This window comes from Triturus cristatus, chromosome 1_2 (assembly GCF_964204655.1).
Source record: "Triturus cristatus chromosome 1_2, aTriCri1.1, whole genome shotgun sequence".
In the NCBI taxonomy this organism is placed as follows: domain Eukaryota; kingdom Metazoa; phylum Chordata; class Amphibia; order Caudata; family Salamandridae; genus Triturus; species Triturus cristatus.
This window is the reverse complement of record NC_140580.1, coordinates 827,278,281-827,302,973: the sequence shown is the minus strand read 5'-3', so window position 1 is coordinate 827,302,973 and position 24,693 is coordinate 827,278,281. Positions and strand designations below refer to the sequence as shown.

Sequence of the window (24,693 nt, the reverse complement as noted above, 5' to 3'; positions counted from 1 at the left end):
GCATAGGTTAGGACACTCTCGTCCTTAAATACTTCCCGGGTGATACTACTGCTGCATATAATAGGCCAGTCCCTGGCATTAAATAGTCATTTTTATTGCAAGTTGCTTTAGGTCACATTTCTACTGCAATAACTCTTTGTGGTTCTATTGCTGGGTGTTTTAGGATACCCATCTTCCATTCCATTTATCATCATCATCGATAACTTTATTAGGCACATACATAAGCCATAAAGTTACACAATAAAAATTACAATAAAACACTCATATATAATAGATAAAAAGATAAATTTAGGCGAAAGGATAGTGTATTAAGCCACATACATTAATACGAGATATTACTTATTGAGCTTATATCTGTGGGCACAGGTCTAAAATAATAGATACAGTGACTAGCACATTCTGTTTTTAAAATTCTTAAAAATAAAACCTATCCAGAGGCGCCACCAGGAACTCAGGCACGCCTCAAATGTGGTGGTTGTGCCGGTCCCCAGGACGTTTTTTCCTGTGGGGGGGGGGGGGGGGGCGGGGTTAGCGGCCGATGACGTGGACACTCCTGCCCCTCGTGGTCCCTAGCGGAATGCCCCGGAAGTAGAACAAGTAAGTACGAGGCAACGTAGGAAGAACGGGTCCCGGATCCTGCCGGGACCTGTTCGTTCCGGAATTCTGGGTCACTGCTCCTTTAAAAGGAGCGCGGAGTGGCGGCACGGTCTCTTCCTCGCCGCTCTGCTTTTAGGGACATTCTACACGCCTCCGTCCACGCGACGGAGGTTTGCCTTACTTAACCCTTTGTTTGCTTTTCGTTTTTCCTCTGCAGGATAATGGGCATTTCGACAGGATTTGGCAGCATCTCTAATGACGAAGGGGCCAGCAACCGGCAGCAGCTTTTTGGCTCTTCTTCCCTCACCACTGTGACGAGCACTACACCACAGCTGGGAGCCAAGCGGGTTTGAGTGAATACTCACCTGCCCCACTTGGGGCAATTGGCCCACCAGGAAATAGATTGATGAAACCTTGGTTAACTGGATAAAGGCATTTTCCAACTATCATGCGATAATGAAAGAAAGGTTCCCAGGGCTGGGCGCTGAATTGGTGTGCTATCAGAATGGGATCACATGTGCACAGGATGAGTACGGGGAGTGTGTTGGAAAGAATATGACAAGGAATTTAGAAGGGCGAAGGCCTCTGACCCGGGCTTAACCTGGGATGAAATGGATGTCATTTTGTGGTTAAGGCACATGAAAACCTCGAGCCAGGACATGCCAAGAGGGCAGTCCTTTCGGTCAGGCACACCCCATAGCGGGAGAGGGGGTGGCAAGAAAGGGGCTTGTTGAGATTATAACAAACAGACCTGCACTAGGCCCAATGGGTCATGCAAATTCAAGCATGCCTGTTCTTTCTGTGGCCTATCCTCCCACCCAGATTCCAAGTGTTTTAAGAAAACAAAGGACAAGGGAGGTAAAACCAAGAATGAGTGTTTCTTACTTAGTAAGGCACACTCACCCATAAAAACAATGGCTTTGATACCCTGGTTAAATAAATACTGCTGCCCAAACAAAGCCCAGAATTTGTTGGAAGGTTTGAGGGACGGCTTCAGGATTCCTGCCCCTGGCTATTCTGGGGTCTCTTATTGCCGCAATCAGCAATCAGTGAGGGATAACAAGTCTTTGGCAATAGCTAAAGTATGGAAGGAATTGAGTTTGGGCAGGCTGGCTTGTCCTTTTGATATAATCCCGGTTAATGATTTTGTCCGCTCACTGCTGGGGGTGGTGTCCAAAAAGGACCTGGGGAAGTTCCGCTTGATACGTAACTTGTCCGCTCCCAAGGGTCAATCATTGAATGATGCTATACATGGGGCCCTGTGCACTGTGAGATACGCGTCATTGGATCAGGCGATTGCAATGTGCAGTTACTTGGCCCAGGCATGTTATTGGTAAAATCAGACAGTGAATCTGATTTCCGTTTATTACCGGTCCATCCATAAGACTTTCATCTGTTTGGATTCCAACTAGAGGGTAAGTTCTACATGGACAAGTGCATGCCAATCGGGTGCTTGGTCTCTGGCTCACATTTTGAGAAATTCAGCTCCTTCCCCGAGTGGGTTTTCAGGCAGGTGACTGGGCACCAATGGGTGTTGCACTATTTGGATGATTTCCTGTTATTAGGGGTGCCTGGGTCACAGGAGTGCTGCTGGGCTTTAGAAGCATTGTGCGCACTCACGCGTGAATTTGGGGTCCCCCTGGCGCCAGGTAAGACAGTAGGGCGGCCACACAAATTTAGTTTTTGGCCATAGAACTGGATTTAGTGAAGGGTGTTTCACGCCTACCACGGGGTAAAGTAAGAGGTTTCACGCTAGCTTTGGAAGATTGCCTGAGCAAAGAAAAGGTCACTTTGCATCAACTACAGAAGGCAGTGGGAATGCGTAACTTTGCATTGAGAATCATCCCTATGGCCCGCCCATTTTCACGTTCTATTGCACAAGCAATGTCTGGTTTGAAAGAAAAGCATCACCACACTCGGTTGTCCAGCTAGGTTAGGCAGGATATGCAGATTTGGATGGCATTCCTGCGTGATTTCAACGGCACGGTGGTATGGTCCAGCCCTGCTAGGTCCAGCCCAGACCTTGGCCTCAAGACAGACGCTGCCGGGAGCGAGGGTTTCGGTGCCCTTCTGGGTCCACAATGGGCAGCGCAACGTTGGCCCACTTGGTGGGTTGACACCGGTGTAACAAGTAACGTTTCATTTCTGGAACTGTTCCCCATTTTGGTGGCCCTAACTATTTGGCCGCTCCACTTTCGTGATCAATCAGTGGTTTTCTGGTCGGATAACATGGCAGTGGTTGAATGCATTAACCAGCAATCTGCTAATTGCAAGATGATGCTTCGCTTGTTGAAAGAGATAGTGCTGCAATGCATGAGCTTAAATGTGATATTTAGGGCCAAGCATGTCCCGGGAGTACTAAATCATGCTGCTGATGCATTGTCTTGTTTCAAGAAGCGCGCACTTAGGACTCGGCCCCCCGGGCACCCGGCGCTGTGTCAACAACGTTGCCACGGTTGCCAGAATACTAGGGTGAGCAGTCAGACCCCCTCCCCCTGACGTACTAGGTACCTGCTCCCCCACTACCTCAGCTTTTCTAACTGGTATCACTGCTGGTGGTGAAACCGCCACCGGAACCTCCAGCACAGGGGGCACCGGGGTACTCGCGGGTGGCGCCAAGGCCTTGAAAGCTCCCCTAATTTCCGCCAAAATCAAACCAATATCATCCCTAGCCAGCCCTGACCCCTCTTGTGGCGCTGGTGGGGCCCCTATGGGCTCAGGAATGACCGGAGGTGGCGCAGGTGGAAGTATAGGTGCCAGTGATGGTACTACAGGAGCGGGGGGCGCAGGTGCAGGCAGGGGGGCTATAGGAGCAGGGAGCATTGCTGGCGCAGGTTCTATCAGCAGCTGCGGCACGTCTGGCTGCAAATCTAGCGTCCCCGGAACAGCCCCATCACTCCCCTTCACCACCTTCCTCCTCTTGCCCCCCTTTGCTTTCTTTACTAATGGCGGAAAGGCCGCTTTCGGTGGTACTATCGCCCTTCGTGGGCGCTCCGGCGCTACTGGCTCTGCAACCCCTTCGCTATCTGACTCGGGAGCCTCACCCCCCTCATCTTCCGGTAGCTCTGCCTCGCTGTCCTCTTCCCTACTCATCTTCGCTAGCACCAATTTCAACAGTTGCGCTATCTCTGAATCCCCACCTTTCCTCTTCTGATTCCTTTTGGGAGGCATATTGCAGCAAGCGGATCCGCACCGCCAAGGCCCTTCCTACGCGCTTAACAAGCCGCTCCCTCCCGATCGGACAGCAAACGCGTGAAAACACCACCTGTACCCCTCCTCGCCTAGCTAGTGATACCGTAATAACCAGTTGCGCGGCAAGAAGCGGTAGCCGGTCGACGATTCTCCCGCCCAGACCACACCACGAGCAAAACGGATCACCCGCGAACTCCTCCCGCTCCCAAATTACCGCAGTTGAACGATACACGAAGACGCGCCACACTGTAAAATTATACCAAACCTCTCCCTAAACGCTGGACCACACCCCCGTGCCTCGATCTGCACCCAGATGCTCAGGGGAGCAGGACCCACAACACGCACAGAGCCCCGTGGGAGCAGCAAGCAAAATATACGCTGCCACCCGCAGAAACCCGGCGGCCGAGCCCGAGTCCTCACCCCCCAAAGCACCTTACCTGGCAACAGCACCCTCGACCCCACCGCCGAACACCGACACCGTCGTAGCTCCGAGCCCCAACCAGCATGCACCCAGCAGCACGGCAACCGACGAGCAGCAGTCCCGACGACCGACAAAGATCCACGCCAAGCCCAACGTCTCGCCAACGAACGCCTACGCCACTGCAAGTAAAAGATTCCGGAGTCGTCGTCGTCCTCGCAGGAAGAGAGGATGAATGAAGGCGAGAAGCGGGCCTAAATAGCCCCTACGCCCCACCTCCACTCATCTTGACCGGAAATGTGCGCTCGCCCAACGTTGCTTCAACCCGGAAGGACAACCGCTGACCGGCAACCAATCAGGCTGCCGGCCAAGCTGACGCCCCCAAGGGGGTGTGTCGCACGGGGCGGGGGGGAGCCGGGTCCTAAGGGCGCGCTTCCGGATGGTCGCGCTTGGCAGATGCAGGTTTTTAGGACCTATCACCCAGAAGCAGCAGACTGTCCCACGCCTTTTCCAGAGCATCTGTGGCAACTTGGTGCCCCAAACTATCGGACCTCGTGGCAGCTAGCCTAGCACCCAGGACTAGGCGGGCCTATGAGCGGGCCTTTACCATCTCTTGCAATTTTCTAGAGGAGGGCTCGGAAGGGGCATGGCATGAACCAACGCCCGTCATATCATTCGTGAAGGAGTTAAGAGATGGGGGGCGTTCTGTGGCGTGCGCAAGACACCACATGGCGGCGATAGCCTTTTTTGCAAAGATACAGGGGTATAGGGATCCCACAGGCTCTTTTATAGTACAGAGGGCACTGAGGGGGTGGCAACACCTGTAAGGTTCCCATCCAGACATTCAGGCACCTGATTAGCATAGAGGTACTGTCAGCCCTCATGGAGGCAGAAGGGAAAGTATGTAGTTCCACTGGAGAGGTCCAGCTGTTCAGGTCTGCTTTTTCTCTCGCCTTCTATGATGCTTTCAGGGTAGGAGAATTGGTGGCGCGCAACAAGCATGATTGGCAGGGGGGGATGCAATTTGCCCATGTTCACCTGCTGGGGGATCTGTATCCTTATACATTCCCAGGTCCAAGATGGATCAGAAAGGAAAGGGGGAACATGTTATTCTGCACAGGGCCAATGGGAGCACATGCTGTCCAGTGGGCAACCTAGAGGTTTACCTGGCTGACAGGTCACGAAGCGCGGGAGGGTCATTACTCATACACCAGGATGGGACACCCCTCACAAAATTTCAATTTGGCAGAGTATTGACATTGGCCTTGTAGGCAGCAGGTCTAGAGACAACTACATTTTGTACCCATTCTTTCAGGATTGGGGCAGCCACTGAAGCCAAGGCTCGGGGACTGCAGGGACATGAAGTTCAGAGAATAGGGCGTTGGTCTTCTGACTGTTACAAACATTATGTGCGTTTACACTTGCTTTAAGTATTGAGGGTTAATTTTTGGTTTTGTTTCAATCTGTTGCAGTTTCCACGTCCTGTCTCGCAGGAGAGGAGCTAGCTGTTGTCCGCCGGTCATCAGAGCATCACCAATTCCAGGTCTCCGCCAGGGGGCATGGCCAGAAAGAAGTTTGGATCATAGGACATTCGCATGTCAGCAGGTTGAAACAATATTTTGTCACAGGGAAGTTCCCGGACAGGGCCCGCCAGGTAGGTTTCAAAGTGACGCTGCATGGACAAGGGGGGCTGCGATTGTCCCAATTTTGTGATATTTTTGTGCTTTGCTAGCTAGGGCTCAGGTGGCGCCCACCGTAGTAATAATGCATTTGGGAGGTAATGACCTGGTGCACCTGGGTAGGAAAGGTGTAGTGGAAGCACTGATCACAGAAATGACTTGGTGGGCGAAGCAATGCCCTCAGGCAATGTTGGTTTGGTCTCACATGATCCCTAGGTTCCAATGGTGGGGGGGGCGGAGTCGATCTGGGCTTTGAATTACTCTGTGAAGAGAATTAATAACAGAATTGATAGGCTTTGGTCGCCCAGACTGCAAACGATTGGGCATGGGTGCATACGGGGGGAGTGTTTCTTTCTCCAGGACGGGGTCCACCTCTCTACGCTGGGCAATGATAATTTCATGGAAAACGTGCTAGCCTAGATGTTAACGGCAAGACATGACCTTGTGTCAGCAGGTGGAAGGGTGGGGCCAGATAGTCGTTCAACTATACTGGCCTGTGGCGGTAAGGTCATGATTGGGCGATCAAGTTTTTTCATCTCTTAGTAGGCATCCCTTTATTAAGGGGGATGCCTGGGGTGGGGGGACACTGGTCTCTCATCACACTCCAGGGGGTGTTTACAGCCGTTAGGCTGAAGGCTGCGGGGTAGGAAGTTCCACTTCAGGTATGCCCTTGGGCCAATCCCTGCAAAGGCGCATGGGTGCCAAGTTTGCCATAACAGCAGTCCCTGGGAGGTAGTATTCAAGAGCGTAGGGGGTGTCCGAGGGAGGGAATCTCATGGGCAAATGGGCCTCCTGCACAAGGTCACTCCAGTAAGAAGGGGGACCTAACAAGTAATTGGGACCAGTCATGACCTTCCACGCAGGCTCATCCGGGATACGCAGAAAAATTAAATTGGACATATTCCAGTTTTAGGTTAGGTATGGCTATGTAATACAGCCGTGTTAAGGTTAGCCATAAAGATGTGTAAATACGTTGTATATGAAAATTTACCAAGTACTGAATATGTGTGGAGTTTTCTGCAGATTATAAATGTTTTAAAGATATGAATTTTAATTTTACAAAATACGGCCGGGGTTATTACGACCCCTAATTCAAGATTTTGTGTTGGATGTTGATTTACTCTCAGTTGCCTCGGGGGAAAGAGGGAGACTGAAATACCCCAGGTTTCTGAAAGGGAGGTTGGGGTCAACATGATGGTAGGGGACTCGGCAATACCTGGCCATATATATTATCGACTAATATTGTTCTATCTTGCATACACCGCTGCCTTATTCTCCATGTTGCCAATAAAAACAGAGTTACCGCAAATACAGTTTGATAACCCACATCTTTTTTCAATATTCGGAATGCATAAGAATATGATCTTGTGCCCATGACCCGGCAAATTGGTATAAGCCACTTCTTCCTAGATAGGGAATAGGTTGGGCAGAAAAAGAACACATGCTCTATAGTTTCCTTCTCAGTTCCACAGGACGGACAGTGGCAATCAGAGGGATTAATGGTTTGAGACCATTTACTGGTATATGTAGCTATTTGTAGGGATCCATTCCTAAGTTGCAAGTATAGTCTTTAAGCTAATGGGGGCTCTATAGCATCTAGAAATTCTTGTAAGCTATACCAGAACTTAACTTGCAGAAATTGGTTAGTCATAGTACCTTTTTTGGAAGCTGACAAAATCTGGCCCAGTTTAAACTTCCAGTCACTTGCCTTAATCAAGCATTTTCTTGTAACTGGGACATCCTCGCATACATTCCATAGATCTCAAAATCCAATCTTGCAGAGGGTGTCACTCACTTATTTGAACCAGGTTATATTACTTGTCCCTGAAAACCCCAGCACATCCTTAAGGCCCTCCAAATAGGATGAAAGAGTAGGTGTTTCCCAGATCCATCACCAGTAAAGAATGGTCATTAGACCAACTTGCTCTTGGATGAGCCTTAATCCCAAATAAAATCTCAGGGGGACTAGTAGTTGTATCAAACTAGACTTCTTCAAACTCACCCCTTTCTGCTTCTATTGCTGCATAGGTTAGGACACTCTCGTCCTTAAATACGTCCCAGGTGACACTAGTGCTGCATATAATAGGTCAGTCCCTGGCTTTAAATAAGTCATTTCTGGTTCTTATTGCTGCATGCGTAAAGGGTCAACCTATTGCTGCTTTTGACAGGGCACACTTTTATTTTGAATTACCACAGGGATGTTTTATTACAGGTTGTGTTAGGTCACATTTCTACTGCAGATAACCTCTTTGTGGTTCTCTTGCTGGGACACCCTTCTTACATTCCCTTTATTGTTCTACTGCTACATGTGAGGATACCCTCCAGCTACCTCCTTTCTACCTCCATTGCTGCATAGGTTAGGAGACAATTCTGCTTAAGTAATTCACCAGTGATACTATTGCTGCAGATGGTAGGTCACCATTCGACTTGAAACAACTTATTTCTGCTTCTGTTACTGCAAGTGGTAGGACACCCATCTATTTTGAAGAACTCCTAGTTAGTCATTTTACTGTATGGGTTAGAATGCACTCTGCCCTTTGAACTGCATTCCTTGTTTGAAGAGGGCAGTAGGATTAGGTGGACGGGAGGCAGGGGGGTGTCCAGGATTCACCACCCATTGAACCACTTGACTTGTTCCAGGGCTTTTCCAAGTAGCTGTGGAAGCTTCTCGAGTACCTACCACAGTCCCGGCAGTGGGCCGCTGCCAGCGTCTGAGGGAAGGGAAGACAAAAGTCTCCTCAGAGAGGTGGTGTAGCGAGTGTCTGGCTGGGGCAAGACAGCAGAGAGACAAAAAGAGGCAAGCTCTTGACTTGAGCCTTTTCCCCTTGACCTAGAGACAGATGTGCTGCCATCACTTCAGAGTTAATATTACCCACCACCCCCATGCGTCATATTAGGGATGGATACTAGTCATTTGTTACAGAAGGTCATATTTAGAAGTTAGAAGGAGTAGGATCACTGAGATGGAAAACTGAATGGGTAAAGGGTTGCTTGAGAGCCAATGATTCATAACACTAATAGATGCAATGGGCATTTTCATTCTGTGTCCTTTCCCCAGATTTGAGGTCGGCAAGAGCGATACATTGGTTTGGCATGGGGCTATAGCCACTGATCTGATGGAGGACACCCTGCATGTCCTTGACTGGGGGTTACAAACCTTGGTGTTGGTCCCGATCAGGCTCCTGGGATCATCCTCAATCAGAAGGCACTCAGACAGTTAACCCAAGTGTGGCTAGAATAAGAGGGAAATACAGTGTTAGAGCAGTTTCTTACCATGTAACTTCATTAACATTTTGGATTTTCTGTGTACTTATCTTTTCTTGATATTTGAATGCTGTTATGAAAATGTAAAACATCTGACCCTCTTGGTAATAGTTGCACAATAGGGATCTTGCATTGTCATATAAGTCTTTGTGTGTTGGGGGTTCTGTTCTGGGCGCTGCCTAGCCTATAAATACATCCACTGCCATCCCATTGTTGCCTGTGTTTAGTAAATCGCATGTCTACTTAAAGTAATTCCTTGGTGATCAAGGTGGTGCAATTGTTACAACACACTCTAACCATAACTAACTCTTTTGCCCCTCTATTTACTGAATGATTAAGGCTCAAGCCTCTTTCAAATAACTCCTGGTCATTAATATTGCTTGGGGTCTGAAAGTGTGTGTTGTCAATAAGTATGGTAAGCATTCGGTGCAGCTGCTTGATTAAGCCCAGCATTAGAGACATTTCCTCAAAGACACCCCTAGAGAGTCAAAATTAACGGAACCCAAAGTGCAAGCTGCAGAAAGGGGATTAGAAAGCAAAATATTAATATATAGGGAAACCCTGTTTATTTCTGATTAAATGCTGGTGTTGCCCAGCACTGTTTCATGTTTCCCTGTATGGCCCAAAATGTTGAGTTGCCTGGGTGTGAAGGACTTACCTGTGTATGCAGTGACTTCAGCGGCATATGAGAGACATTAAATGCCTAGTTTCACAGGCTGACTTAGGCATATACATAGAGGAGAAATCCAGAATCAAATGAGTTAGGTTGTCCTCTTTACGCAGACATTTAGAGACTCAAACTAATGTTTGCAGAACTGCTAAATAACTGTTACCTACCCAAAATCAGACATGGTTGAGGGTTTGACTCAAATGATGGCATAGATAAAAGTCACTGCCTCTGCTAACTCATTTAAAGCTGTCATACCACAGTGTGGTAAACAATTTGAGCTGGTGGGAAAACCTGATATAGTCCTCACATTTACAATGTTTGTGTAACATATTCCGGAACCACTTATCTCACTTCAGGTCATTTCAGTCTAATTGTCCAAGCAGTACTCCTCCAGAAAAATGTACTCCTCTGAGATATGTCAGTTTCTTGATAACAATACATATTGATCGGTTTGACTTAGGTAAATGTTATGTTATGTTATGTTAAAACAATTTATCAAGCGCACAGCGACTCCAGCGAAGGAGCATCCCGGCGCCAAGACAAGGAGCAGTTATAACACAACAAGGAGAATACTACAGCAAAGAGGGACAAAAACAGGAGACTAAAATAAGAAAGTTTTTATGAGTCTGCGGAACAAATACGCAGGAACAGAATGCTACAGTGGATGAAGTTGATGCCATCATGCCCAGTCTTCCCAATATTAAATCTGCCAGTCTTTCAGGTACATCCAGCCTTCCATAAAATATTTGCTCCTATATTTCTTTTGGTGATGGACTAGGTGAAGATGATGAGACTTTACTCCGCTTATGAGAATGGGCCCACATTCTTATGCTTTTATAGAAGAAGTCCATCCTAGTCAGCCCTATATATCTCCTCATCCTACTTTCTAACAAGAATAATACATGTATGTGTACATTCTATCTTGTAGACTGTCTTGATTAATCACTGAGTTACAATGGCAGCATCTATGGATCTAATTCTACCCAATCTTCAGTATGACATGGAGCAAAGCATGGATGTCACTTCTCACCTACTTTGCATGCCTTGCACATGGAACTTCCTTTAGCCGATTGACCGGTAAGGGATAGTGAAATTGCTCAAATATTACATCAGACCCTTAAGGCAAAGCTAATGGCATGGTTATTTATAACCCTACCTTGTCAAATGATTAACCACAATAAAAGACACACTGGAGAAATGTGATCAGTATACAGAATCTAAGCTCAACTTAGGGAAAATCAAGATCCTTTTCATTAGGGCATCTGCAGCTTGACGATCTGCAATATATGACCTTAGCTGACTACTTAATGTCTCACTGGCATGTGATCAGACCATGTCATTTAAATATATCTAGGAGAGGACTTTCATAAACTGGAGCAAGATAATTAACAAATGACATGATATTCCGCTGAAACTAGTTAATAGAGTCAGCACTGTTAATGAGTCTTTTTCTTCCTAAATAAATTTTTGTGTCCTACAGCTTCATGGGCCCACCCATAAACTTGATGCAGCCATCTTGGTAAAATGATCTGAGGGCATGTAAAACTGCAACGTGTTGCCTGGTTTTCTTCAGTTATTTTTGTTAAAAGGGGGATGAAGCCCTAATAACATATTGTGATACTTCTGGACTGCTTTAAGGCAACAACTGTTTTTGATTCACTGTAATATTTTGTCTATCTCTATGTTTTCTATGTGTTCTTTGATCCTACTAGACACAATTAGAGTTTTAGACTTATTGATCCTACATTCACAAAAGAAACCAGATTTCAAAAATATTTTTTGCCGTTATGACTGACGTGAAGTGTTATTTTCTAAACTTCAAGAGCTCGCTCTCACTGTGGACTGCCAAATGCTGCTTTTGGTATTTAAAGATGGCGGTAGCAAACCATAAAGAACGTTCATTTCTGGAAAGTTAAAGGGACCTGCTGGTGCCCTATAACTTCTTAGTTCAGTCGCTAATAAACTATGAGCTTTAAAAATACTGTAGTGCCAGAGGCACTCCCATATATTTGAACCACGTGTTGATCTTTGACTACCATTATTTTAATTGACTTATGGTGTTTTACTTCACCGTAGCTTGAATGTACGACATCATTTTTTTTCGTGCATGTGCCTTTTTCCTTGAAGATTTCTTTTGTGTCTCATTGTAGCTGGGGAGGGGGAGTGTTTGCTTTTTACAGCCTTGCCACGACCAGAACATGTGGGACGTACATTTGAAAGCATGAGAGAGAGAAAGGTGTGAAATTAACTTCTCAGACTCGGAGTGCAGTGTTATATGCAGTGGTGCTCAAATGTGCATTTTGCTGTACATAGGGAGATGAAGTGTGTAGTGCTATAGGCAGTGGTGCACAAATGTGTATTGTGTTGTACATTGGGAACTATTATGATGTTCTTATTAAAGGCTTTCACATGCCCCCATGTCATCTTGAATTCTGACTCTGTCTAGCTTGAGCTTTGCGCACACAGGCAGGCCCCCAGATCACTCAAGTTGTTTAGGCTATTCACGTTCATGGTTGTCTTCTGTACTTTGGAGATTGTTTTCTGTACTGTTGGAGACTTTCATAAGCTTCGTTAAGATAAGGGACTGGAACATGTGAGAGCGCAGAAGGATACTTGAGAACTCTTTTGCCTTTGGAATGCTTTCATGGAGAATGACCAACTCCAGTAAGTTTCCTTGGCGCAGAGGACGTCCTCTCGGAAACTTCTAGTACTTTGAGATTATAAAACTGGGGTTTGTTGACGTGGAAACCAGAATTTTGGACCTGAATGGAGGTGGACGCGTCTACTTAAGTGTAGGAACCTGGCTTGCTGAGTCTCTTAACCCCGGCTGTGAATCCCCCAGTCTGGGGTGGGTCAAGATGCAGTGTTTGCAGTCCGTGAGACATTTGATTTTTGACTTTGTGATGTTTGAGTGTGTACTTGTGCACATTCCAGTCTCCAGTAGTTATAATCATCTGATGTATTTACTGTATATATCTTTCTGATTTCTTGCAGTGAACGTCCAGTATTATCTTTAACTTTTGGGTTACAGTTGACACCCAAACCACTGCACATGGCTACCTTTAAAACAGTGTTTATGGTTTCTCTTAAAATCTAAAATCTTATACTGTGGGCTTCTTGATTTCTTACAACTACTGTGTGCCTTGTGCAATCCCCTACCTGTTCAGGTGGTGGAGCATGTGCCAACCACTCCCACTCCCACCTTTCCACAGGAGCCACTGTGGGAGCTACCCATTCAGAATGTGGTTATGTTTGTGTTGGTATTCGTAGCATCTGTGAGCATATTTTTATTAAATCTTACTCATGTTTGTTTTTGTAGTGAGTTATCAGAGCACTATAGAAAGCATTATATAAGAACAAAACAAACATTAACAAAGCTCATAGTTATGGCCTTGACATTCTAGAGACATGGTTAAATATTTGAAGAGCTTTATTTGCAGGCACATGATACAAAAAGAAAAGAAGAAAAAAAGAAAACACACCACTCCCTGTATGTGGCAGTCAAATGCTTTCAATAACATTTCTAAATAAAAAAACAAATGCATATGATTTTAACAGAATAGTATGGGTGCTTCCCAGATGACAGGTGTACTTGGAACAGGTATAGAAACGCTTTTTAGTTTTGATGTACATTACAGAAAATATTATTCTTATTGGCTGAAAAATGTTCTACTGGCTTTGAATTACTATAATCTGAAGACATAATTCTGATTAGGGTCTGGCAGACGGATTACTTAAATGCAAAGTATTTTACTGCTCACTATTGTCTGTACACAGAATTTGTAAAATGGAGCAGGGAAGGAAGACGGAAGGGGTGAGAAATCGAGGGGAGGGTGAGGAGGGGTAGAAGGGACAGTCAGGCATGATCAATTCAGTGGGATAACTATCAGTGGTGCAGCAGGTACATTGGCACCGAGGCTCATTGAGTCCTGATTATTACTGTATTTTGGTAAGTATCAATGGGAGAGGGAGGAAAGGTACTGGAGCCAGTTCACTTCCCCTGGTGTGTTTATATCAAAAGGAACTAGCTCTGGAGTAGGTGCTCCTAGCGTTTGTTTGCCTTGAAATGAAAACACATTGTGTCTTGAAAAAAAGCCCTCACTCACCAACCTACTTGGTGACATGCTTCATCATTGGGCCCCACCCAATGTGCCGAGTGCACCTCGGGTGTGCTACGACGCCTGGATACAGCGGAGCGGGTATTGTATCGTGAGAGTGCAGTGATTGTGGGTGAGTGGATATTAAAAAGACTGTCCTAAGTGTCCCACAGGACAAAAATAACTATTTTAATGTGTGGGCCCTTGGCAGTAGATAAAAATGAGAGGCAGATATTGTTGGAGATCTAAGATAACTCCAATTTCCTAGTTGGTCAACATGTTTCAGCCATGCTCCCTTTAATGATATGGCTTTCTTCAGGACCTATGTGTAGTGCAAAGTGAATGGTCTAAAAAAATGTTTTTAAAAGACCATATATGTGACACACACGCTAAGGTGTGCTATGTGGGAGAGGAGATTTTCCTCTAACGGCGCATTCTCAGAAAGTTATTGAGAAATGCCCCATGAGTTCCATGTGGGGGCCCGACCTGCAGTCACACTTTAGTCAAGGTCTACAGCCCTGCTTGGTACCTGCTGTGGCCACCATGGAGCTTCAATGGGTTTTCATTTCAAGGCAAACAAACTATAGGAGTACTCACTCCAGAGCTAGTTCCTTTTGATATTACTGTATTTTACTACCCAAACAGCAATCATAGTGCTAATGTGTTTGCTTGCACTAGGGACACGGCCCTCGTGGCATGCCACTGGACCGTGTGCGGACCTGCAAGTAAACCTGATTTTGCTCCCTCCCAATCCTATCATTTCAGGCCCTTTCATCCATTCATTATAGCGATCCTGAGAACTCCCCCCTTCCTCAGCCAATCACAGGATAACTGGCCCATTCCCAGGACATGTGGGAGCTGGCGGGATTGTTTAAAATGCACGCGCTCTGGCAGATGCACAGACACGTCCCTCCGGATTTACAGATTAATAAAGGAGCCAATATTTAAACAAAGCTTGACTGTCTTCTGAAATGCACAGATGGAGTCGTACCCAATATATTCTGAAACCCAAAGCAGAAACGGTTAGTGTGAAACCTTCAGCAGGCCGTGCAGATCTGGGGGCCGTGTGAACAGAGAGGAGGGAAAGAAAGAACAATGAGAGGGATGCTCTGGGGTCAGAGGGCGCCCATCTGTGGAACACTCTCCCGGCTCGTGCCTGCACAGAACCCCATGTCCGTGGGAAGAGAGAACTGAGATTGGGGGGAGGCTGGAGAATGAGGTGAGAGCAGAGCATGGGGGCAGGGGGTGTTTGCCCGCTGTGTGGGAACCAAGATAATGCTTCTCGTGTTGGGAACACGTACACACGCCAAACCAGCAGCGCCTTGGCAATATCAAACACACAAGTACAGTTCCGCATCTAATAGTAGCCAACCACAAAGTAGGGCCACACGTGCAGAAACAGAAGAAGCTGGCTGGATAAAAAAAGTACACAAACATGTGCAACGATAGCTATAATTATGGTGGCTAATAATCAAATACTGAGGATCTGGAAGTTTACCTGTTAAACTTTAAGTTCCATAGAGTATTGTTTCATTACACTGTTTCAGTAATTTTAAAACAGTTCTGGTAATAATAATGGTAAAAACAATGAAGATTACTTGGTATTTTTATTGGAATTATTATTGGTATTGCATTTTTAATTAAGTATGTGAAAAGTTGCAAAGATTGCTATTGCTAAAACTTTACGTAATGCTTCCAAAAATGTGGAATCTTTGAGTTCTGGGAGGATTGGGAAGATAAAGATAAAAGAGTAAGCATAAGCGGGCCTTTGCTGCAGCAAGAGTATTTTTCCACTGCTACTCAGAGCCCTGGCAGTGAACAAGCCGCTCAGCAGCTGTGCACTGCACTTCCCCGTCACATTAAATCTCACCCATTAAGAGGCGGGGCTTTCTGCTGTGGAGAATCACCAGTGCATGGTTGCCTGTTTCCCTGCTGCCGCTCAGGGCTAATGGCAGCCCTGAGCGATAGTGGGCAACTTATTTCTTTATTTGTTATTAAATTACAATACATAATTAAACTATTGTTTCTTTCATATTTTCTAAAAAGTAGCGGTATTTTATGGAGCCAGCCATTAGCTGAAGCTTTGCTTTTATTTTGACATTCCATTACATTTCTCAAATTGAGGAGCAAATTTCAATTGCTACCTAATCTGGCTCTATTTATTTGTGTTGTGAGACAGGGTGCCTACACACCGCAGTATACAAGGTTGTTAAAAGTAACTTTTCATGTGATGTGAACGATCAGTTACCACACTGGTAAATGTACACTTTCACTGGAGAAAAACATCTTAGGATAATAGACTTGCTGAAGAAATAGATGTGAAGCCTTTGATTCCTAATGAAGCATGGCTCTGTTTAATAAACACCAGGGTTGTATTATATAAATTGTCTAATGAGCACAATTGTCATGTATGCCCATTACTGTGAGCTCAAATATTTGGCAGCCACCTCCAAAAACACACAAGGAGCTAGGTCTGCTCGCTGGCTCAGCAGGCACTGTGTTGGCGGTCTCTTGAATGGGCAGTGATCAATGCAGGAATGGCGAATGCAATGGTTTGAGTCTGGCTTCTTGGGAAATGTCACATTACTGGAGTTTTTCTCAGCCATTGTGGTAGCCCTGCAGATCAAATTAGGGACAGGAGCATCATTTTTTTGGTCAGCCAGTATGTTTGTGGTGGATGCGGTAAACAGCCACAGGGCGTTATGACCTATGGTTCTGTGGCTTCTACAGAAATTGGAATTGTCTGTTTTAAGGGTAATATGACAATTAGAGCAAGGTATGTACATAGTGCAAAAAAAGTAACATGGCTTATGCTTTTTCATGTTTTACCATGTGGATAATCCATGTCTTCTTCTCTGACAACCTAGAGATGATGACTGATTTCCCAGTAGATCTATGGAAGCTTAGCGTCTCTTTCTACTAGGTTTAATAGTAGCTTTATGAGTCCCTAGGCGAAGGGGTCCTATGAGTCATTGTTTCATAATTTAGTTGTTTTTACAGAGTAAATTAATTTCGTGAAATATTTTTTGGGGAGGCTCTAGCAGCTTTTATTTAGAGTGTTAAAAGGGAGGGGTTTGCTATTTTATATGTGTGGAGACACCTTCCTGCAATAGCATTTTAGTCAGGGCAGGTGCCTTGACTCCCCATTTACCTGGATTGTTCCTCCGAACAGTCAAGCCCCTCTCGGACCCAGCACTCCGTTACACCAGCAACCTCAGCTCTCCTCTCTCCTCCTCCGCTCCTCTTCATACATCTGTGTCCACTTCCTGCCTCCCCACTTTTCTCTTTTTGCCAACTTTCTGCTCACGGTTGCCACCTTTTTCTGCTTACTTTGCCACCTCTTTCTGCATACTTTTTGCCATCTTTTTTCCATTTACTTTTGCCACCATTTTCTGCTTACTTTGCCACCTTTTTCTGCTTACATTTGCCACCTCCTTCTGCATGTTTGCCACCTTTTTCCACTTAATTTTTCCACCTTTTTCTGTACACTTTTGCCACGTCCTTCTGTTCACCTTTGCCACCTTATTCACTCTGTTGTTGCCACTTCTCTCTTGACCCCCTCTCGCCCCTACTCCCACCGGCATTCACCAGTTTTGTCCCTCCCACCTCCCCGCTGTTTCCCTGCTCTCCTGCTTGTCTTCCCACCTCTTCTTCCTACCTTGGGAGGCTCCACCCATCGCACCTCTCCCAGGACCTACTTAATAACAGACGCAGCATGACCCCATTGAGCCGGTGCCCAGGCTCCCCACTTACCTAGACAAGTCCTCCAACCAGTCAAGGATCTTTCGGACCCAGCACACCATTGTTCCAGCAACCACTGCTCTTCTCTCTTATCCACTGCTCCTCTTCGCACTACTGTGAACGCCTCCCTGCCTTTCCTCTTTTTTTCATCTTTTCTGCTTACACTTGACACATTTTTCTGCTTACTTTGCCACCTCTTTCTAAGTACTTTTGCCACCTTTCCCACATACTTTGCCACCTTTTTCTGCTTACTTTGCCACCTTTTTCACTCTGTTGTTGCCACCTCTCTCTTGACCCCTCTCGCCCCAGACACCCATTACTGTTCACCCATTTGCCTCCTCCTATCTCCCCCGCTCCTTACCTGCTCTTCTGCATGTCTTCCTGCCTCTTCTTCCTGCGTCCGGAAAACCCATCCACCATGACCCTCCCACCTCCCAGGACCTACTTAATGGCGGCCGCATCGCGACCCTGTAGCAGATGTGCCACAAGCCCATCAGCACTTGTCCGTGCCTGGACCATGCCCAGCGCATGACCCCTGGTCCTCCTACCCCTCGCAGATACACCACCGCCAAACTCTACACCCTTGGCCCGAGACAACACAGCATACATTGCAACCGCATCAAACCCATGCTCCATGGTAGGACCCTTCACCTGCTTACACCGGCACTTCACCTGCCACAGCACACGCACCAGCTCACTAACCAGCCCCATCCTGAACACACCACAGACACCTCCTGAACAAAACCACCAACTCACATGCTCCCTTCTCAACACATGCTCTCTATCCAAAGACACCACAGAGATCTGGAACCTCATCTCCTCACTTACACCTGAAGTCCTCTTCCTCAGTGAGACCTGGCTCAACCCCACTTCCGCACCCTACATCACCACCGTAATACCCAAAGGATACTAGATTATAAACCGTGACCGCATCAACAAGCATGGCAGAGGGATCGCTGTCATACACAAGGAATCCATCAAATGTACCACACAAATGATGACATTGCCACTGCCATGGAACACGTCAACTTCCGACTCCAAACAGACAACAAAACCAACCATCAGGGGTACCCTCACCTACCTTCCTCCAGGACCATGTTCAGCTTTCTGCAACTTAATCGCTGACATCACTCCCCTCACCATAGACTCCAACAACTAAATTTTACCCGGTGACTTCAGCTTCCATCTTGATGACCCCAGTGACATCAACACTACAAACCTCCTCAGCAGCATGAACAACATTGGACTCACCCAACACATTCATGTTCCCGGCACACCACAGGTGACATGCTAGATGTCATCTTCACCTCCAGTGAATGCATTAGCTACAGCCACACCACAGACCTCACTTGGACCAACGACTCCATTGTCTACTTCAACATCACCACCGCCCCCAGTCTGCCCAACACACCCCACCACAGCTGGACCAATGTCTCAAAGGACACATGGATCAACAACCTCAATACCACCCACCCCTTCTCCTCCAACAACCTAGACCAGAACGTCAGAAACTTCAACACTTTGATCACCAACTGCACCAACAGCGTCACTCCCATCGGCAACAACATCCACAGAAGGTCCACCAAGCAGGCTACTTGGTATACCTAAGACCTCAGAACCCCCAAATGACACTGTAAATAACTGGAAATGTGATGGTGCGCCAGCAAGGACACAACCGACAAGACTGCCTTCAAGACAGCCCTCAACCTATACAACAGACAGTTGAAAGAATCAAAGAATAAAACCATTGCCTCACACTTTTAATCAAGCTCTGATAACAGCAAAGAGCTCTTCAACATCGACAAAGAATTCTCCAACCCCTCAGCTGCAACAAACACTATTACCCCCTCTTAAAAATTATGCTACAACCTTGAAAAATTCTTCCATGGCAAAATCATCAACATCTACAGGAAATTCAAACCCCAGCCCATGGCCACCAATGTCTTCAATCAACACAATGTCACTTGCTACGAGCATAGACATGCGATTAAACGCTAGGGAACCAGCTCACCCCACAGGTAAAACGCAGAAGTCAACAAACTACTAAAGAAACCATCCACAGACCCTAGTGAACTCAAGAACTACAGACTGATCTCCCTGCTCCCATTCCTGGCCAAAGTATTAGAAAAAAGCCATGAACCAAGAACTCTCCTCACATCTAGAATGGAACCTCCTACTCAAATTCTCCCAATCCAGATTCCTCAGCAAGCACAGAACTGAAACAGCCCTCATCGCGGATACCGATGACGTCCGAGCCCTACTCGAGTAAGGAGACACTACAACCCTGATCCTCTTAGACCTTTCGGCAGCCTTCGATATAGTCTCCCACCACACACTCATCACAAGGGTACACAACATAGGCATCCAAGGAGCCACTCTCAGATGGGTCACTTCTTTCCTCACTGGAAGAACACAAAAAGTTTGCCTTCACCTCTGAACCCAAGGAAATGATCTGTGGGGTACCCCAAGGATCCTCTGGCCAGCATCGCCAAAACCTATAGACTCAAAATCATATCCTATGCCGACGACAGACAACTCATCCTCTCTCGCTCCAAAAACACCACCAACACCAAGATCAACTTCCATAGCTGCATGACAGACTTCGACAACTGGATGATGGATGACTTCCTGAAGCTCAACACATATAAGACTTAGGTACTGCTCTTCGAAAACAAAAGCTCCCCATGGGATGCTTCCTGGTGGCCCTCGGAACTCAGACCTACTCCTACCTCTACTGACCAGGCTAGGAATCTAGGCATCATTCTGGACAACAAACTAACCATGACAAATCAGGTCGATTCCGTCGCCGCGCCTGCTTCTTCATCGTCTGCATGCTTTGTAAGGTATTCAAATGACTACCCCATCGCTCAAGACACACCATCACACAGCCCCTCATCTCCAGCCGTCTGGACTCCTGCAAACCTCTCTATGCAGGTATCGCAGCTCACTTCCTCCAATGACTACAGATTATACAGAACACCACAGTCAGACTTGTCCTGGATCTACCCAGATGAACCCACATCACTCCACTGCCTCTCTGTACAGAAAAGATGCCAGTTCAAGCTCCTGACCCACGCATTCAAGGCCCTACACAACTGCGGACCCACCTACTTGAACCATCACCTGAACTTCCATCAGCCCACCAGACACCTTCACTCCACTTCCCTTTCTCTAACGCTCACCCCCGCATCCGACAAAGCAGATGTGGTGGCCACTCCTTTTCCTACATAGCAGCAAAGGCATGGAACAAGTTAGCCTTTCATTTCTGGACCTCACCATATCTTCCAGAGTTAGGAAGAACTGGCTATTCTGCTAATCAACTAGACCTTGCCAGCACTTGGATACCCTCACAGGTGACAAGCAGCGCTCTACAAATCTACTGACTGATTGATTGATTAATTGATTGATTGATTGATTCAGGTGCTAGGGAAAGGTTTTCATGTTTCCATATCAAGAAAACTGGGGTTGGCTGGGAAAGGGAATATAGGGAGCATGTGTTTACATAAGCCTTTGGTGATTATAAAGCAAATAGCATTAGTTGGGAAACTCCAAGAAATCTATACATCAGCACTTGTAACATTACTTTTTAAGACATCATATTTACTGGCCTTCTATTTGTCACTCCACATCAATGAGCCGACTGCACCCGTAAGAGCTGATCACATAGGCTGGTTGCATTTGGATAATATACAGGTAACAGCTAAAAGAATCACAATCAAGACACCTAGATCCAATCAAGGGGGATGAGGGGCCACCATCCATCTTTGAGAGACCCTTGGCTACCTGACGTGCCTAGTAAACGCCCTTTCTGACTACTAAATACTTCATCCTAAACTGTTCACACAGTGAACTCTGAGATGTGTTGTCCCAGTATCAGTGTCTAAGGCAGAGGTCTTCAAACTTTTGGATGCCGAGACCCCCCTGTCAACATTTTGAGGCATAAGGACCCCCTCTTGACAAAAATGTCTAAACCTGTTGACTAAATTGCGTGGGATGAAAATGTAAATAAGGTTATGTGATGCCGCGTATTTTGGGATAGCATTGCTTCATTATTTTGATATTTGTTACACACAGTAACGCTGAGGAAAGATTTCACCCAATCAGTACCCATTTATAACCAAAATACAGCAATTAATATCAGAAAGATTTCAAGTCAACCTTTGTGAAGGGCCTTCCACTCTGCAGCAATACGTGCTGCCACATTAGAAGCTCACCTGGCCCTGACCGGAAGAAGCAGGGGTCCCTTAAAACCCTGGCGGTTTTGTGTAGAGTTAAGCCTTTTACCCATGCAGCTTTCCTCTCACCCCCTCCCTTCCATCCCTCTCTCCTCTCCTAACCCCGGATCCCTCTCTCACTTTGCAGGTCATTTTCTTTCACCCCTTTTTACAACTTCTGAACTCTCCCCATTCAACCTCTCACTTCACCTTTAATCACCTCTTGCCATTCTGTCCTTTCACTGCCCTCATCTCTAACAGTCTCTCACATTTATCTCATGGCCTCTCTGGCCCTGTCACCTCCCGTGCCCCTCAGCACTTCTCATTCACCTCGTCTCTTCATTCAAATTTTTGTCTATTTGTATCTTACACCTCTCCAGTCCCCCCATTCCTCTTTCACATCTCCCCTTTGTTCTTACAGAAGCTCTCACCTTTGGATCACACTCACTTCTTGCGTGTCCACACTTCTCTTCGGCAATTCACATTTCTCCTCATCCCTGACCTCTTCAATCAAATTCTCTCACTCCCTTGCTGTCCTCTCTCATTTTGGGTGCGGATGCAAGTTCAGAATGGGATGAATGAATGTATGATTACTGATGGGCTTGTTTGAGTGAGTTGCATATTGAGTAGTGAGGGGGACAGGTGAGTGAAGTGTCACATGAGTGCAGGATGAGTAGTGTACTCGTGTGACTGCAGGTTGAGGTATAGTGTGAGCAGGACAAGTGCATTTTGAGAGCAGAGTGATCACTGTGAGTGCAGGGTGAGCGGGTGAATGGTGCAAGTGCATGGTGATCAGTGTGAGTGCATTGTGATCACTGTGAGTGCAGGGTGAGCGTGACAATGAAGGGCGAGAATGAGGAATGAGTTGTCTGAATGCAGGGTGCATTCCCAGACCCATGAAGTAACTCAGCATGTTATTGACGGGGCGTAGACTTTAAGATCTAAGTTAAACTATTGCGGCATTAATCGGGGATCGAGGGTGAAGGAAATAAATAATGTGCTGATCCTGCAACAAAATTCCAGTCCTATGGTTAGGGTTGCCAGCAGATTATTTTGGTGGCCCAGTCGGTACAAAAAAAAACAGTCACCTAAAGCGGTATTTTCAGCGCTTATCTGTGCATACTTCCCAGGGCCGGCTTTAGTGCTGGTGGTGCCCTGTGCGACCATGTTTGTTGGTGCCCCCCACAATGACCACACCCACCACGGATTCTCTCACTAGCACCCTTTAACAGTGACCAAGTCTCCATAACCCCACACTCTCAGATGCATTGAATTAGTTATATAGTGCCACTCATACCAGTGTAGGGTGTCCGAGCACTTTGCATCACACACACATTACACAGAGACAATCAATCATAAGTGTGTAAATCAGTGTATAGGAAATGTTACATAAGCCAAAGGACTAAAAGTATAGGAGTCACATGTCATCCAAACTGGTAGGCAGTATAGTTCAAGAGTGCTTGGTGTGGAGAAGCACAAACTCAGAGTCGAAAAAGAAACAGCATAGTTGGGAGTTTCCTTTAATAATAAGAATTGATTTCTAGCCAAATTAACCCTTTTTGCAACATTAATCAATGGTCTAATAATGTATTCTTTGTAGTGTGCATGCTGTTCTAGGATGAAAGTTAATAGCTCACTATTCTCTATTAGGACTTTAAGTTATAAATTGCAAGTAACAAAAGGATGTCTCTTTTGAAAGCAGTAACCTGCTGATCTCTTCACATCATACGCACTCTGTAATCTACTTGGTACACGTTCTTTGCAGCAGGCGTATTAACCCTCTGCACTAACATCACCCAAGTCAAAACCTCAACTATACAACATTCTGATCTCTCTCCAGGAAGATAATTAATCACAGGAGTTATCTTGACATTTATGTGAGGCCTGGTAATTGCCGGGGAAAGAAACGCTGCAGCAGGTGCTTCAAAAGCACAATAAACTTTCACTCACGGCGCCCCCAGGAAGCCAACTTTGTATTCCTTTCCATGAAATGCATTCTCACACTACGGCAGTGAATGTAAAATCCAAATGTAAGGAAATGGCACAGTGGGGACCCAGGGGGTACTGGAACCAGCAAAAAAACCTAAGCCTCTGTAAGCAGTTTACAAAGGCATGTTAAATGGTCTTTAAAGACCTGTGAAAAAACACGGGGGTGCCGGAGATAGGAATCCAGACACTGCCCAGCTGAGCCCCAGCAGCTCAAGTTTCACTGCAGCAGCCCGGGCTGAGACACAGGACGGGGGAAGGGGGGGGGGGGGGGGGGGGCTGAAGCCCTTGGGCCTGGGCAGAAGTGTGACTGGGAAGGCGCGACCACCTTTGCATCACTCCACCTGGGGGTCGCGCCCCACAGTTTGAAGACCCCTGGTCTAAGGCCACCCTTATAGGGTTGGGTTGAGAAACAGCAAATTTCTCATCTCATTCCATCAAGATAGGAGTGGCTAAGTGAGTGGCAGGGGTATGCCTGGTGCCGAGTGTGGTTAATCAGAATGAGGAGTGGAGATATGCTATGAACTCTATGTGCTCCTGTTGGAACTAGCAGTGTCTGGTTGGGTGATGGGATGACCCCGGCCAGGCAGTACTACCACTCCTGTCAAGGGCAGGTGACTACACTCACTGTATAACCGATGCTCAACCTTGGGTAACTTGGCACTGAGCAATTAGGCTCACGACAGAGGCAATGTGTAAAGCAAAGGCACAGTAGCCACTTGTGATAAATGCACTGAGCTTTACAAAAGAGCCTTCACACAGGATGTATATGAAAAAAGGTTTATATTCAGCACACATATTCAATCATTTTAACATGATCATCATATACTTTTGG

The 24,693-nt window shown here is 46.4% G+C and overlaps 2 long non-coding RNA genes across 4 annotated transcripts in view; one reads left to right on the top strand and one right to left on the bottom strand.

Annotated features, from left to right (window-relative positions):
- The first annotated feature begins 599 nt into the window (after window positions 1-599).
- The window catches only part of LOC146868083 (uncharacterized), a 35,564-nt gene continuing 11,470 nt past the window's right edge, over window positions 600-24,693 (top strand). Inside the window, exons 1-2 of one of the 3 annotated variants that reach the window (XR_014962411.1) lie at window positions 600-767; window positions 5,680-5,861. This is a non-coding gene — a long non-coding RNA (uncharacterized LOC146868083). Of the gene's footprint in view, window positions 2,013-5,679; window positions 5,862-24,693 lie in introns of all 3 variants that reach the window. The other 2 variants (XR_014962409.1, XR_014962410.1) reach the window with 2 other exon arrangements.
- Window positions 9,044-24,693, bottom strand: part of LOC146868082 (uncharacterized) — a 58,329-nt gene continuing 42,679 nt past the window's right edge. Inside the window, exon 4 of the long non-coding RNA XR_014962412.1 lies at window positions 9,044-9,118. This is a non-coding gene — a long non-coding RNA (uncharacterized LOC146868082). The remainder of the gene's footprint in view (window positions 9,119-24,693) is intronic.